This window comes from Leucopleurus acutus, assembly GCF_964270905.1.
Source record: "Leucopleurus acutus genome assembly, chromosome: 1".
NCBI lineage: Eukaryota > Metazoa > Chordata > Mammalia > Artiodactyla > Delphinidae > Leucopleurus > Leucopleurus acutus.
In genome coordinates, this window is record NC_139142.1 from 34,479,630 (window position 1) to 34,492,237 (window position 12,608).

Below are 12,608 nucleotides of genomic sequence, written 5' to 3' on the forward strand. Positions count from 1 at the left end.
CTATTTTGCAAACTGGCTCTGGGAATTGAGAGGTTCAGGTTTCTTCTCAAAGTGGTGTCCTTTCATTAAGCTTTGCCCTGGGTTACCCATCAACCTCTGAGAACTTCCCTTGTTCTTATTTTGTTAGTGAGAGTCTGACTGTGGAAGAGAGCTCCCCTTCAAAGCTTTTGATGCTCTGGAACTACAAATACGTCAGTTTGTAGTTGGACAGTCCACTCATTAGGTTGGGGAGTCTGATGTATGAGGTGTCCAAGCAACACCTTGGATGGACTATTCACAGGTTCTCGTTTGCATTAGTCTAAACTTAAATCTATGCCTCTATCCAGGCCAAAATCCTACTTTTTACATGCATTTATGTTATACCCCAAATCTATGTATTTATCTTTAATTTCACCAAGGATAATTTAGAATTATAGTGGTCACTCTGGGGAACTTCTGTTATAAACAAAATTGTTTGAGAGGTGCTGTAGGACAAAAAAGGAACAAAATTCCAAACATCTAATGGGCTGGATATTTTTGATTGGTGTGAGGAAATAACCAAAAGAAATTCAGATTCCAAAATTGCTTAAAGAAATTCCTTGGCCAAGGCAAAATAAAAATGTGAAAAACTTAAAATAATGTTTGTTTAGATCCTCCAAAATCATACCTTGAACCTAGTGGATTTTATCTTATTTCTCTTTCCCCATCCTATACTCCTCCATTTCCCTCTATCCATCTCTCCCTCTGTTCCACTCCCCTTTCCTTGTGGCTGGCCAGAAACTTCCAAAGCTCAGTTACCTCTTAAAGTTTAACTTCCTTCAGAACAGAAAAAAATCCCCTTATGGTTGATTTTAAGCTCCGTTCTTCCTCTGAGCTGAGAGTCATCAATGACTTTCCAAAGCCTAGAAAGGGCAGAGTAAAATTTGCAGAGAAATTTGGAATAATTTTAAGAACATACCCAGGGCTTCCAGTTCTATTACAATTAGTTCTTATGTTTGTGGAAGCTTGAGACGCAAAAAATTCCATGAGAAAGCAGAATTGAAGAACCTGAGGGTAACTCAGAAGAACCTAAACTGCACAGGAAACCAGAGGGGTTTAGAAAAGCTAGAGAAGTTGGTCATAGTCCTTTGGAGGCGATTCCAGAAGTCCTTCCTGAGAAAGTAGACTGGGCTCTGACTTATTCTTACAAGCAAGGAAAGGATAACATTGGAGACCTCAGGGATAGGCTCTTTAACAGTTTTAGACAGCACTCAGGAGTAGATGTTAAAGCAGATGTGACTCCTAACTCTCTTCTAGATTTTTGTAAACAGTCTTAAGCCAAATAGGGGATTTAGTAGGCAAGCGAAAACTAGTATGGGAAATAATGCCACTGCCAGAACTCAAGTACCTTGCTGAATATTTTGAGAGTCTTAGAACAAAAACAAAATAAAACTCAGAATAAATTGATAGCATTAGAGATAAAACAACTAGATGTTTCTACCAGGGTCAGTAAATCCCAAAAGAGGGCATCTCTTGATAAAGATACTTACAGATACTATATAAAGAAGGATATTGGAAAAAGAGCTAACTTGTGTTAGCTAAGAAGCTAAAGGGGAAAAAAAATAAATTAATGAGGGGTATTTTTTGTTTTACCCTTAAATTCCCAGGGAGAAATTTCTCTAAATATTAAAGGAGAACCTTGCCAAAAAAAATTTTTTTTTTTTATTGATATAGAGGCAAACACTATCAATCTTAAACTCGACCACTGTTACACAATCTCCCCCATGGGGTAAAAAAACCTACTCAGTGGGTACCTCTAATAATCCTTTTGTTGGTTCCATGTCATTCATAACTGTTATCCTTGGACATTTAACAAAATAACATTCTTCCTTCTTCTGTGATATCATACCTGCTAACTTGCTAGGCAGGGTGTACTATAATGGAATTGTTAAATATTTTCCTGATGGTTTCTTTCTTGAAATCTCTGAGGACTCCCTTATTTGCAAAGAGAATATAGCTAATTTGGAAATTGATTTACTAGTATCTTTGTGTTTAAATCAACCCTAAATTGAAGATCTGAAGGAGATGCCAGACTTTTTCATTCTGTGAGCAAAAATTCTATGAATATAGGGAGGATTACAGGGGCTGAACCCATTAGTACCCAAATCAAGCCGTTGAAACCTATACCCCAAAGTGTAAAATGCTCTCTTGAACCAGAAGCTAAAGAAGCACTAAAACTAACAGGTAAAAGTAAATAGAGAAAAGATGCAATATATGTTGTACTAGTTTTTGTAACACTTCTATCCCTCAGTCAAAATGCTGCATGGGTGGGGATAGGGATTTGTTCAGCACAACAGGCCCATAATAGAATAGTCATTTCCCACTTCCATGTAGTACCAATCCCCAAACGTATTTTATCTTCAGTACCTCCTGAGGCTGCATATTTGACTGTGGAGATTTATGTTCTGCTTTCTTTAATGACTCTTTAGGTCAAAATAGTCAATATTTGTTTGCCTTCTCCTGAGAAAATACAAAATATACTTTGACTGTTATGTTGCAAAGATTTACTGAAACACTCTCCACGTTGTATTCTAAAGATGGAGTGAGCTCTAAGATTGATTCCATCTATCCGCTTACTTTTTTAACTCACAAAGAGGATAAAGTTTCCAAAGAGAAGTTACAACTTTGTCTAAGTAAATTTCATTACCTAGAACATGATTTCTCTCAAGGAAGTAAATCCCTTACTCCTGACAGAATACGGACTTTAACTAAGAGATAATAAAAAGGATTCTTGAGTCTCACTGACTGTCGTGGGCCATGCGTTCCCAACTTTTCTGCAATTGCCATGCCAATAAAAGACTTAACCAAGTCCTTTGAAAGTGAACCTCTTCCCTAGGCACCAAACATGAACAGGCCTTTTGTGAGTTAAAATTAGCTCTTTACTAACTTCCTACCTAATTTTTATAAAATTTCATCCCTAGGATATGATCCTTTGTCAGAGGCAAATCTTCCCAGATGGCAGAATTCTGTGAGCACACCAGAAGTTTTAGTTAGCTACAGATATTAGAGTTAATATATACATTGACAGTAGATTTGCTTTTGGGTTATTCCATGACTTTGAAATGCTTTGGAAACAAGGAAGGGTCTTGACCTCAGAAGGAATCTCAGTTAAGAATGGTTAGCAATTTAGGGACTTCTGTGGTGGTCCAATGGTTAAGACTCCACACTCCCAATGCTGTGGGCCCAGGTTCGTTCCCTGGTCGGGGAACTAGATCCCGCATGCTGTAACTAAAGATCCCACATGCTGCAATGAAGATCCCACGTGTGGCAACTAAGACCCAGCGCAGCCAAATAAATTAAAAAAAAAAAGTTAGCAATTTATAGAAATTTTAAGTGCTCTAATGCTTCCTGAGGAAGTGGCTATTATAAAAATAGGAGCTCAAACAAAAGGAGATAATATGGAAGCTAGAGGAAATGTCTTGACTAATCATCATGCCAGACAGACAGCCTTCACTAAAATTATAGCCCTTATAATACCCCAAGGGACCAAGTGTTTGCTTCAAAAGCAAATTGAGTTCAAAGCCCCTATTATAGAATGCTAGCACTCAGCTCCAGTCAGAAAAGAGGTACCACGAGAAAGCTGGGTGTAAATTGCACTATTAGCTATTTAGCAGCACTGAAGGACTTCAAACAGAATCTTATAAAAATTTTACATGAAATTACCCACAAATTAAAGAAGAAATTTGCCACTGTACATAATTAATACTGATGGGAAAGCTTTACTCTATCTCATCTGTCACCACTATAATCCTGGTAAGAATATAAAGGTGGGACATAGATAAGAGTCCAAAACTCAGGGCCCCCTCCTGAGGTTTAAACACCTCCAAATGGGTTTCATGAAACTACTCTCTGGGTTTTGAATATGTTCATGGTGATTGTTTACTTATTCTTAGGATGGTTTGAAGCCTTCCCTTGATAAAGAGCTATAACTCTAATAGTAGGAAAATTTTCTTGATTTCATGTTCCCAATCCAGGGAATTCTGACCTTTCTCTCTAGTGATGGAGGCATCCATTTTCCTGGGCCTATTACTAAAGAGTTTTGGAAAGATATTCCACTTACTAATTTCACCCCCAATCTTCAGGAAAGGTAGAGAGAACAAACATAGAGACTCTTGAACTTCCATGACCTAAGGCATTGTCTTTAATGGCAACGAGATCAAATCTTTCTGTGGTTCATCAACTCTCCCACATACATCTAGGAATCTCTCCTTAAATTCCACACTATTGCAAGCAGATATGGCTAAATATTGCAAGGAATTATTCATGCCATACACCAAGTCTTATAAACAGGTACAAGCAGCCTTTCATCAACACCCTTTTAAATAACCTTGTATGACCTAAAACCCAGAGAAGTGGTCTTTTGGAAGAGACATCAGAGAAAGACAGCTCTGGAACCCCGTTGGACCTTATCAAGTACTGTTAGTAATCAGCACAGCTATACAACTCTAAAGGTTTGATCCTTGGATTCATGTCTCCCAAAGAGGCATAATCCATTCCTGAATTTGTAGATTTTAAGCCGAGGAGTTTTTAGAAATCCTCTAGAAACAGACAATTCTCTGAAAGAGACATCCTCCATCCAAGACCTTTGACCATATGAGTGTAGGGAGCTTCTACCCAAGATCCATAGAATAAGAAGGTGGACTGCCACAGTTTTATCTGCATTCTATTGTTCTTTATTTTCATTGTTATTTTCTTCCCTTTCTTCCCCTGGTTTAATGTTTCTTTGTTATCTATATCGCCCTATTCTTAATACTGCACTTCGTTTGCATCCTTAATCATTCATTGGTATGTATCTAATACTTGGCTGTTATTTACTTGTGAACTAGCTAAAGCATACAACCAAACTGGTTTTGCACTACATTATTATTATTATTTTTGGTAGCCACCCAGATTCCTTTGGTTCCACTTCCTCATAATGAATCTGTTGGTTTGCTGGGGAACTATACTCAACTATTAGGTGACTTTTCCAATGACAAACTATATAACAGGCCAAAGAGATGGAAATCTAAAACCCTTTCTTAGGTCATACCTAGAAGACAAGGTTCTTGACTCCACCAAAATAATTCTCTAATTTTTTTGGGTGGGAAGCAAACTTTAAAAGAAATAGAACTTGTAAGGGAACTAAGAAACAACAATATATTATTTGGAGGCTGTCTCACTTTTATACACCTTACAAGTTACTATTTTTCTTTTGTTTCAGATCCTCTAAATGGACTCAACACTTTAAATTTTATTGTATGGTGCAGAATTATTTTTGATGAGTGGCTCCAAATGTTATAACATATTTGATAACCACTTATGGGTATTTTGGTCCCAAATAGGTCATTGGGTGTTCCCCAATTACTGGTATTGGATTTGTGGTACAAAGCCTACAGACTGGATAGGATCTTACTATCTTTGTAAACTGATGCCTGCCTTCAGTAGAGTCCCTAGCATCATCCAAGATCCATTTTTAAGCCATCAGTTTCTTTTTGAAGAAAAACAAGATTGTTAGATAATTTAATTTTTAAAAAAGTAGGAAAAGTGGACCTTGATTTGAGAATAAATATCATGATCAATCCAGAGAAATTCTGGATTTCTTTCTTCCTTTCTCAAGCCTCTTTACTTCAAGCTTTACAAGAGGCGCAGAAAGTAGGGAGTGTGCTACATGCTCTGATTCAGAGACTAGTAGGTGAGTTAGATAATGCCACCAAGACTAAAGAACTCCTCACTTGAAAGTTTCATGAAATTACAGTGGCAGTGGCTCAGCTGCTTTAGATATAATATTGGCCTTTGAAGGAAAAACATGTGCTGCTTTTAGATAAGAATGTTGTTCTTACATGCCTGTATACTTCTCTGGAATCATTTATATTACTAAAAGGGTCCAGTAAGCAAACAAAGAAGTCAGAAAATTGGGTAGTTTGGCTAATAACCCTATATCTTCTTCTAAAAACTCCTCAGATTGGCTTAATTTTGTTTTTGTTTCTCTCCCCAGTTTTATTGAGATATAACTGACATGCAGCATTGTAAGTTTAAGGTGTACAGAATAATTTGACTTTCATATATTGTGAAATGGTTAATAGAATAAGTTTATTTAACATCCATCACCTCATATAGATACAAAAGAAAAAGAAATTTTTTTCTTGTGATGAGAACTCAAGGGACCTATACTCTAACAACTATCAAATATACCATACAATAATGTTAACTATAGTCACCGTGTTGTACATTATATCCTCAGTACTTGTGTGCCTTATATCTGGGAGTTTGTACCTTTTGACCACCTTCATCCAGTTCTCCTAACACACACTCCCTGCTTCTGGTAACCACAAATCTGATCTCCTTTTCTAGGAGTTTTTTTTGATTGTTATGATAAGTGAGATCATATAGGGTTTATCTTTCTTTGATTTATTTCACTTAACATAATGCCCTCAAGGTCCATCCTTGTTGTTGCAAATAGCAAGAATTCTTTCCTTTTTAAGACTGAATAATATTCCAGTGTGTGTGTGTGTGTGTGTGTGTGTGTGTGTGTGTGTGTGTCTATGTGTGTGTGTATACATGACACTACTTTATCCATTCATCCATTGGCGGACATCAGTTCTTTCCATGTCTCAGCTATTGTAAATAATGCTGCTATGAATAAGGGATGTAGATATCCTTTCAACATAGTGTTTTTGTTTCCTTTGGATATATTCACAGAAGTAGCATTGCTGAGTAGTATGGAAGTTCTATTTTTAATTTTTTCAGAAATCTCCATACTGTTTTCCCTGTTGCCTGCATCAAATTACAGTCCCACCAACAATGAATGAGGGTTCCCTTTTCTTCCCATCCTTGCCAGTATTTGTTATCCCTTGTCTTTTCGATGAAAGCCATTTTGACAGGCATGAGGTGATATCTTATTATGATTTTGATTTGTATTTCCCTTATGATTAGTGATGTTGAGTGCCTTTTTCATGTACCTGTTGGTCATTCGTATATCTTCTTTGGAAAAATATCTATTCAGGTCTTTTTATACTGGATTTTTAATTCATTTATTTTTGCTATTGAGTTGTATGAGCTTTTTATATACTTTTAATATACCCTTATCAGGTATTCAGTTTGCAAATATTTTTTTCCCATTCTATAGGTTGTCTTTTCATTTTGTTAATAGTTTCTTTTGCTATGCAGAAGCTTTTTAGTTTGATGTAGTCCCACTTGCTTACTTTTTATTTTGTTGCCTGTCCCGTAGGTGTAATATCCAAAATATCATCGACAAAATCCATGTAAAGCAGCAGTCCCCAATCTTTTTGGCACCAGGGACTGGTTTTGTTGAAGACAATATTTCCATGGACTGGGGTGGCGGGGGAGGATGGTTCAGGCGGTAATGCAAGTGATGGGAAGCATGGTTCAGGTGGTAATGTGAGTGATGGGGAGCGGCAGAAGAAGCTTCGCTCACTCATCCGCTGCTCATGTCCTGCTGTGCGGCCCAGGTCCTAACAGGCTGCAGATTGGCACCGGGCTATGGCCCAGGGGTTGAGGACAACTGATGTAAAGGAACTTTTTTCCTGTGTTTTCTTCTAGGAGTTTTATGGTTTCTGGTCTTACATTTAAGTCTTTTAAGTCATTTCCAGTTAATTTTTGTAAGTGGTGTAAGACAGGTGTCTACTTTCCTTCTTTTATTTTATTTTAAATAGTTATTTATTTGGTTGTGCTGGGTCTTAGTTGTGGCAGGCGGTCTCCTTAGTTGCAGCTCGTTGATTCCTTAGTTGTGGCAGGTGGGCTCCTTAGCTGCGGCTTGAGGTCTCCTTAGTTGCAGCTTGCTGGTTCCTTAGTTGTGGCACGTGGACTCCTTAGTTACAGCAGGCAGCCTCCTTAGTTGTGGCATGCGAACTCTTAGGTGCAGCACGCATGTGGGATCTAGTTCCCTGACCAGGGATCAAACCTGGACACCCTGCATTGGGAGCTCAGAGTCTTAAACACTGTGCCACCAGAGAAGTCCTTAGTTTCCTTCTTTTAAATGTGAATATCCAATTTCCCCAGCACCATTTATGGAATAGTCTTTTCTCCATTGAATATCCTTTGCTTCCCTGTCAAATATCAGTTGGCTGTACATGCATGGATTTATTTCTGGGCTCTTGATTCTGTTCCATTGGTCTATGTGTCTATTTTTATGCCAGAACCATACTATTTGATTATTATAGTTTTATAATATAGCTTAAAATCAGGAAGTGTGATGGCTCCCATTTTGTTCTCGTTTCTCAGGATAGCTTTGGCTATTCTGGGTCTTTCATGATTCCATACAAATTTTAGGATTTTTGTTTTCCACTTCTGCAAAAAATGCCATTGGAATGTTTTTTTTTAACATAAATTTATTTATTTATTTATTTAACTTTTGGCTACACTGAGTCTTTGTTGCCTCACGTGGGCTTTCTCTAGTTGCGGCGAGCAAGGGCTACTCTTGGCTGCAGTGCACAGGCTTCTCATTGCGGTGGCTTCTCTTGTTGTGGAGCATGGACTCTAGGCACATGGGCTTTAGTAGTTGCGGCACGCGTGCTCAGTAGTTGTGGCTCACAGGCTCTAGAATGCAGGCTCAGTAGTTACGGTACACGGGCTTAGTTACTTAGTTGTTCCACAGCATGTGGAAACTTCCTGGACCAGGGCTTGAACCCGTGTCCCCTGCACTGGCAGGTGGATTCTCAACCACTACACCACCAGGGAAGCCCACCATTGGAATCTTGATAGGAATAGTCTACTGTCTACAGATGGCTTTGGGTAGTATGAACATTTTTAACAATATTAATTTTTCCAATCTATGAACAAAGGATACTTGTCCATTTATGTGTGTCTTCTTTGACTTCTTTCATCAATGTCTTGTAGTTTTCAGTGTAGAGATCTTTCACCTCCTTGGTTAAAGTTATTCTTAAGTATTTTATTCTTTTTGAAGCTACTATAAATGGGATCATTTTCTTTATTTCTTTTTCAGATAATTGTTAGTTCAGATAAGCTACTGAATTTTTGTGTGTCAATTCTGTATTCTGCAACTTTACTGAATTCATTGATCAGTTCTGTTTTTTGGTGGAGTCTTTAGGATTTTCTCTCTATATAATCATGTCATCTGCAAATACAGACTACTTTGTTTCTTCTTTTCCAATTCTGATGCTTTTAATTTCTTTTTCTTGCTTGATTGCTCTGTCTAGAACTTCTAGTAATATGTTAAGTAGGGATGATGAAAGTGAGCACCCTTATCTTATACCTGATCTTAGAGGAAAAGCTTTCAACTTTTCACCATTGAGTATGATGTTAGCTGTGAGCTTACCATATACGGCCTTTATTATGCTGAGGTATGTTCCTTCTATACCTATAAATTTGAGTTTTTTTTTTTTATCATGAACAAATGTTGAGTTTTGTCAAATGCTTTTTCTGTGTCTACTGAGATGATCATATGATTTTTTTCTTTCACTCTATTAATGTGATGCATCCCATTTATTTATTTGCATATATTGAGCTGTCCTTGTATCCCAGGGGTAAATCTTACTTGATCACAGGGAATGATCTTTTTAATGTACTGATAAATTCAGTTTGCTAGTATTTTATTGAGAATTTTTGTATCTATCTTCATTAGGGATATTGGCCTGTAGTTTTCTTTTCTTGTGGTATCTTTTTCTGGCTTTGATATCAGGGTAATGCTGGTCTTATGAGTTTGGGAGTGTTTCCTTCTCTTCAATTTTTGGGAAGAGTTTGAGAAAGATCAGTGTTAATTCTTCTTTAAATATTTGGTAAAATTAACCAGTGATGCCATCTGTTCTTGGCTTTTTTTTTTGGTTGGGAGATTTTTGATTATTGATTCAATCTCCTTACTAGTATTTGGTCTCTTCAGATCTTCTATTTCTTCCTGATTCAGTCTTGATAGATTATATGTTTCTAAGAGTTTTTCCATTTCTTCTATGTTGTCCAGTTTGTTGACATATAGTTGTTCTTGGCTTAATTTTGGACACTTTTGGCTCCTGGCTGAAAAAAGGACTACAAACTCTGACCATAATCCTTCTCACATTTGTGTAGCAGGGTTCAGATGTGAGACCTCCACAGTTCTAAATGTTGCTATATAGCTGCTGTCTCATTCAATAGTTCAATAAATGACCATCCAACAACAACAAAACAGGCAAACTGACACTTATGAAGGTTGAAAAAACTTTCCTAGATAGTTGATGTAATACTGTGATTCCTTAAGTAAGGGTGAAGGTCTAGATTGATTGATTGATCACATCCTTAGATGTTAATGGTCTATCTTTCAGCTTAGGCTGATCACAAGGGGAATTCTGATACCTGAAACCATCTGTAAGTGCACAGCTTACTGTCTTCATTAGCATAACATTACTATTCCATTGTCTTTATCAGCATAACTTTACTATTCCAGAAGATTCTTCCTTGGAAGATAAAAGTTATAAATAACTTTATTGCTCATTCCAGAAGCTTCTTAAACAGAAAGCACCAACAAACGGTTTATACACCAAGACTCAGAAGTCCTTGCCTTGCCATGCCCGTGATTTCTAAATGATTATATCATGATCCTTATTTAATTCTAATCAAGCCCACGTTAAAAGAACTGCTTTAAATCAAATTTCAAAACTTCATAAATATCCTGACTTTGCCGTTCCCTTTCTGAGACTCTGAGACTAAGACTTTGTTGAAGTGGCACTCTCTCTCACCAGAGTAAGAATAAACTCAGCCTTTTATCAACAGGTTGTTTTAATATTGGTCAAAAAGTTCATTTGGTTTTTTTCTGTAAGAGGGCTCTAGTAGTGCTTGTCTTTAACTTCATTCGAAGCAATTTTGTTAGATTGTATTGTAACAGCTACAATATCAGTGTGCATTAAAAAAATACCGTATCAAAATTGGTGAATTTTTGTGTAGCCATTTTAATATTGAAGATGGAAGAAAAAAAGCAACATTTTCGGCATGCTTTATTATTTCAAGAAAGGTAAAAACGCAACTGAAACCCAAAAAAAGATTTGTGCAGTGTATGGAGAAGGTGCTGTGACTGATCGAATGTGTCAAAAGTGGTTTGCGAAGTTTTGTGCTGGAGATTTCTCACTGGACGACGCTCCACGGTCGGGTAGGCCAGTTGAAGTTGATAGCAATCAAATGGAGACATTCACTGAGAACAATCATCGTTATACTCCACGTGGGAGATAGCCGACATACTCAAAATATCCAAATCAAGCACTGAAAATCATTTGCACAAGCTTGGTTATGTTAATCGCTTTGATGTTTGGGTTCCACATAAGTTCAGTGAAAAAAACCTTCTTGACCATATTTCCGCATGCGATTCTCTACTTAAACATAACAAAAACGGACTGTTTTTTAAAACAAATTGTGACGGGCTATGAAAAGTGGATATTGTACAATAACGTGTAATGGAAGAGATCATGGGGCAAGCAAAATGAACCACCACCAACCACACCAAAGACCAGTTTTCATCCAAAGAAGGTGATGTTGTGTACACGGTGAAATTGGAAGGGAGTCCTCTATTATGAGCTCCTTCCGGAAAACCAAATGATTAATTCCAACAATTACTGCTCCCAATTAGACCCACTGAAAGCAGCACTCGACGAAAAGCATCCAGAATTAGTCAACAGAAAATGCATAATCTTCCGCCAGGGTAATGCAGGACCACATGTTTCTTTGATGACCAGGCAAAAACTGTTACAGCTTGGCTGGGAAGTTCTGATTCATCTGCCATATTCACCAGATATTGCACCTTCAGATTTCCATTTATTTCGGTCTTTACAATATTCTCTTAATGGAAAAAATTTCAATTCCCTAGAAGACTGTAAAAGGCACCTGGAACACTTCTTTGCTCAAAAAGATAAAAAGTTTTGGGAAGATGGAATTATGAAGTTGCCTGAAAAATGGCAGAAGGTAGTGGAACAAAACGATGAATACATTGTTCAATAAAGTTCTTGGTGAAAATGAAAAATGTGTCTCTTATTTTTACTTTAAAACCGAAGGAACTTTTTGGCCAATTCAATAGTTTTGAGGTGCTAAAGGAAAGTTACCTCTTGCTTGAACAAAGTTACCAAAGTTAACTCTTCCTTGGACAATTCTGAACAAGCTCTATTAAGTTCTAACTTTTTTCCTTTCTCTAGTATCTGCTGATTTTTGCTTTGATACATTTTTACATGTGCTAAAAAAGCAGTTGATCGTAGTTTTCTTTTTATTAGCTACATTTTGGAAATGTTTTCCTTGAGGATAGTTAATTCAGTAAGTAAATGAAAAAATCATTAAAATAGAAGAAACTGTATGGGGTATACAAGGATTAGTCACCTTGCCTTGGAACAACTCAGAGAAGCCATCACAGAGGAGATCACACTTGAACTGAGTATGGAAGGATAAGTAAGAGTTTTCTAGGAAAATAAGGGGAATGGATATTTTATGCTCTGAGGGAAAGGGTCCCAAGGAATAGAGGCAGGACATAGCACTGAGAGAATGGGAGAACTGCTAATAGGGTCTCTATGACTGCAATATAGTATTACATGGCAAAGGAAGGAAAAAAAAAAAAAGAAGTAGACTAAATAAGCAATGAGATTAAGAAGTTCAGAGGTAGAACAGCTCATGAAAAGTCCTGGGTGTGG

The 12,608-nt window shown here is 37.2% G+C and overlaps 1 protein-coding gene across 5 annotated transcripts in view; it reads right to left on the reverse strand.

The window, feature by feature from the left end:
- Positions 1 to 12,608, reverse strand: part of GPHN (gephyrin) — a 618,453-nt gene that overhangs the window by 161,159 nt on the left and 444,686 nt on the right. The gene's annotated exons all lie outside the window — the stretch shown is intronic.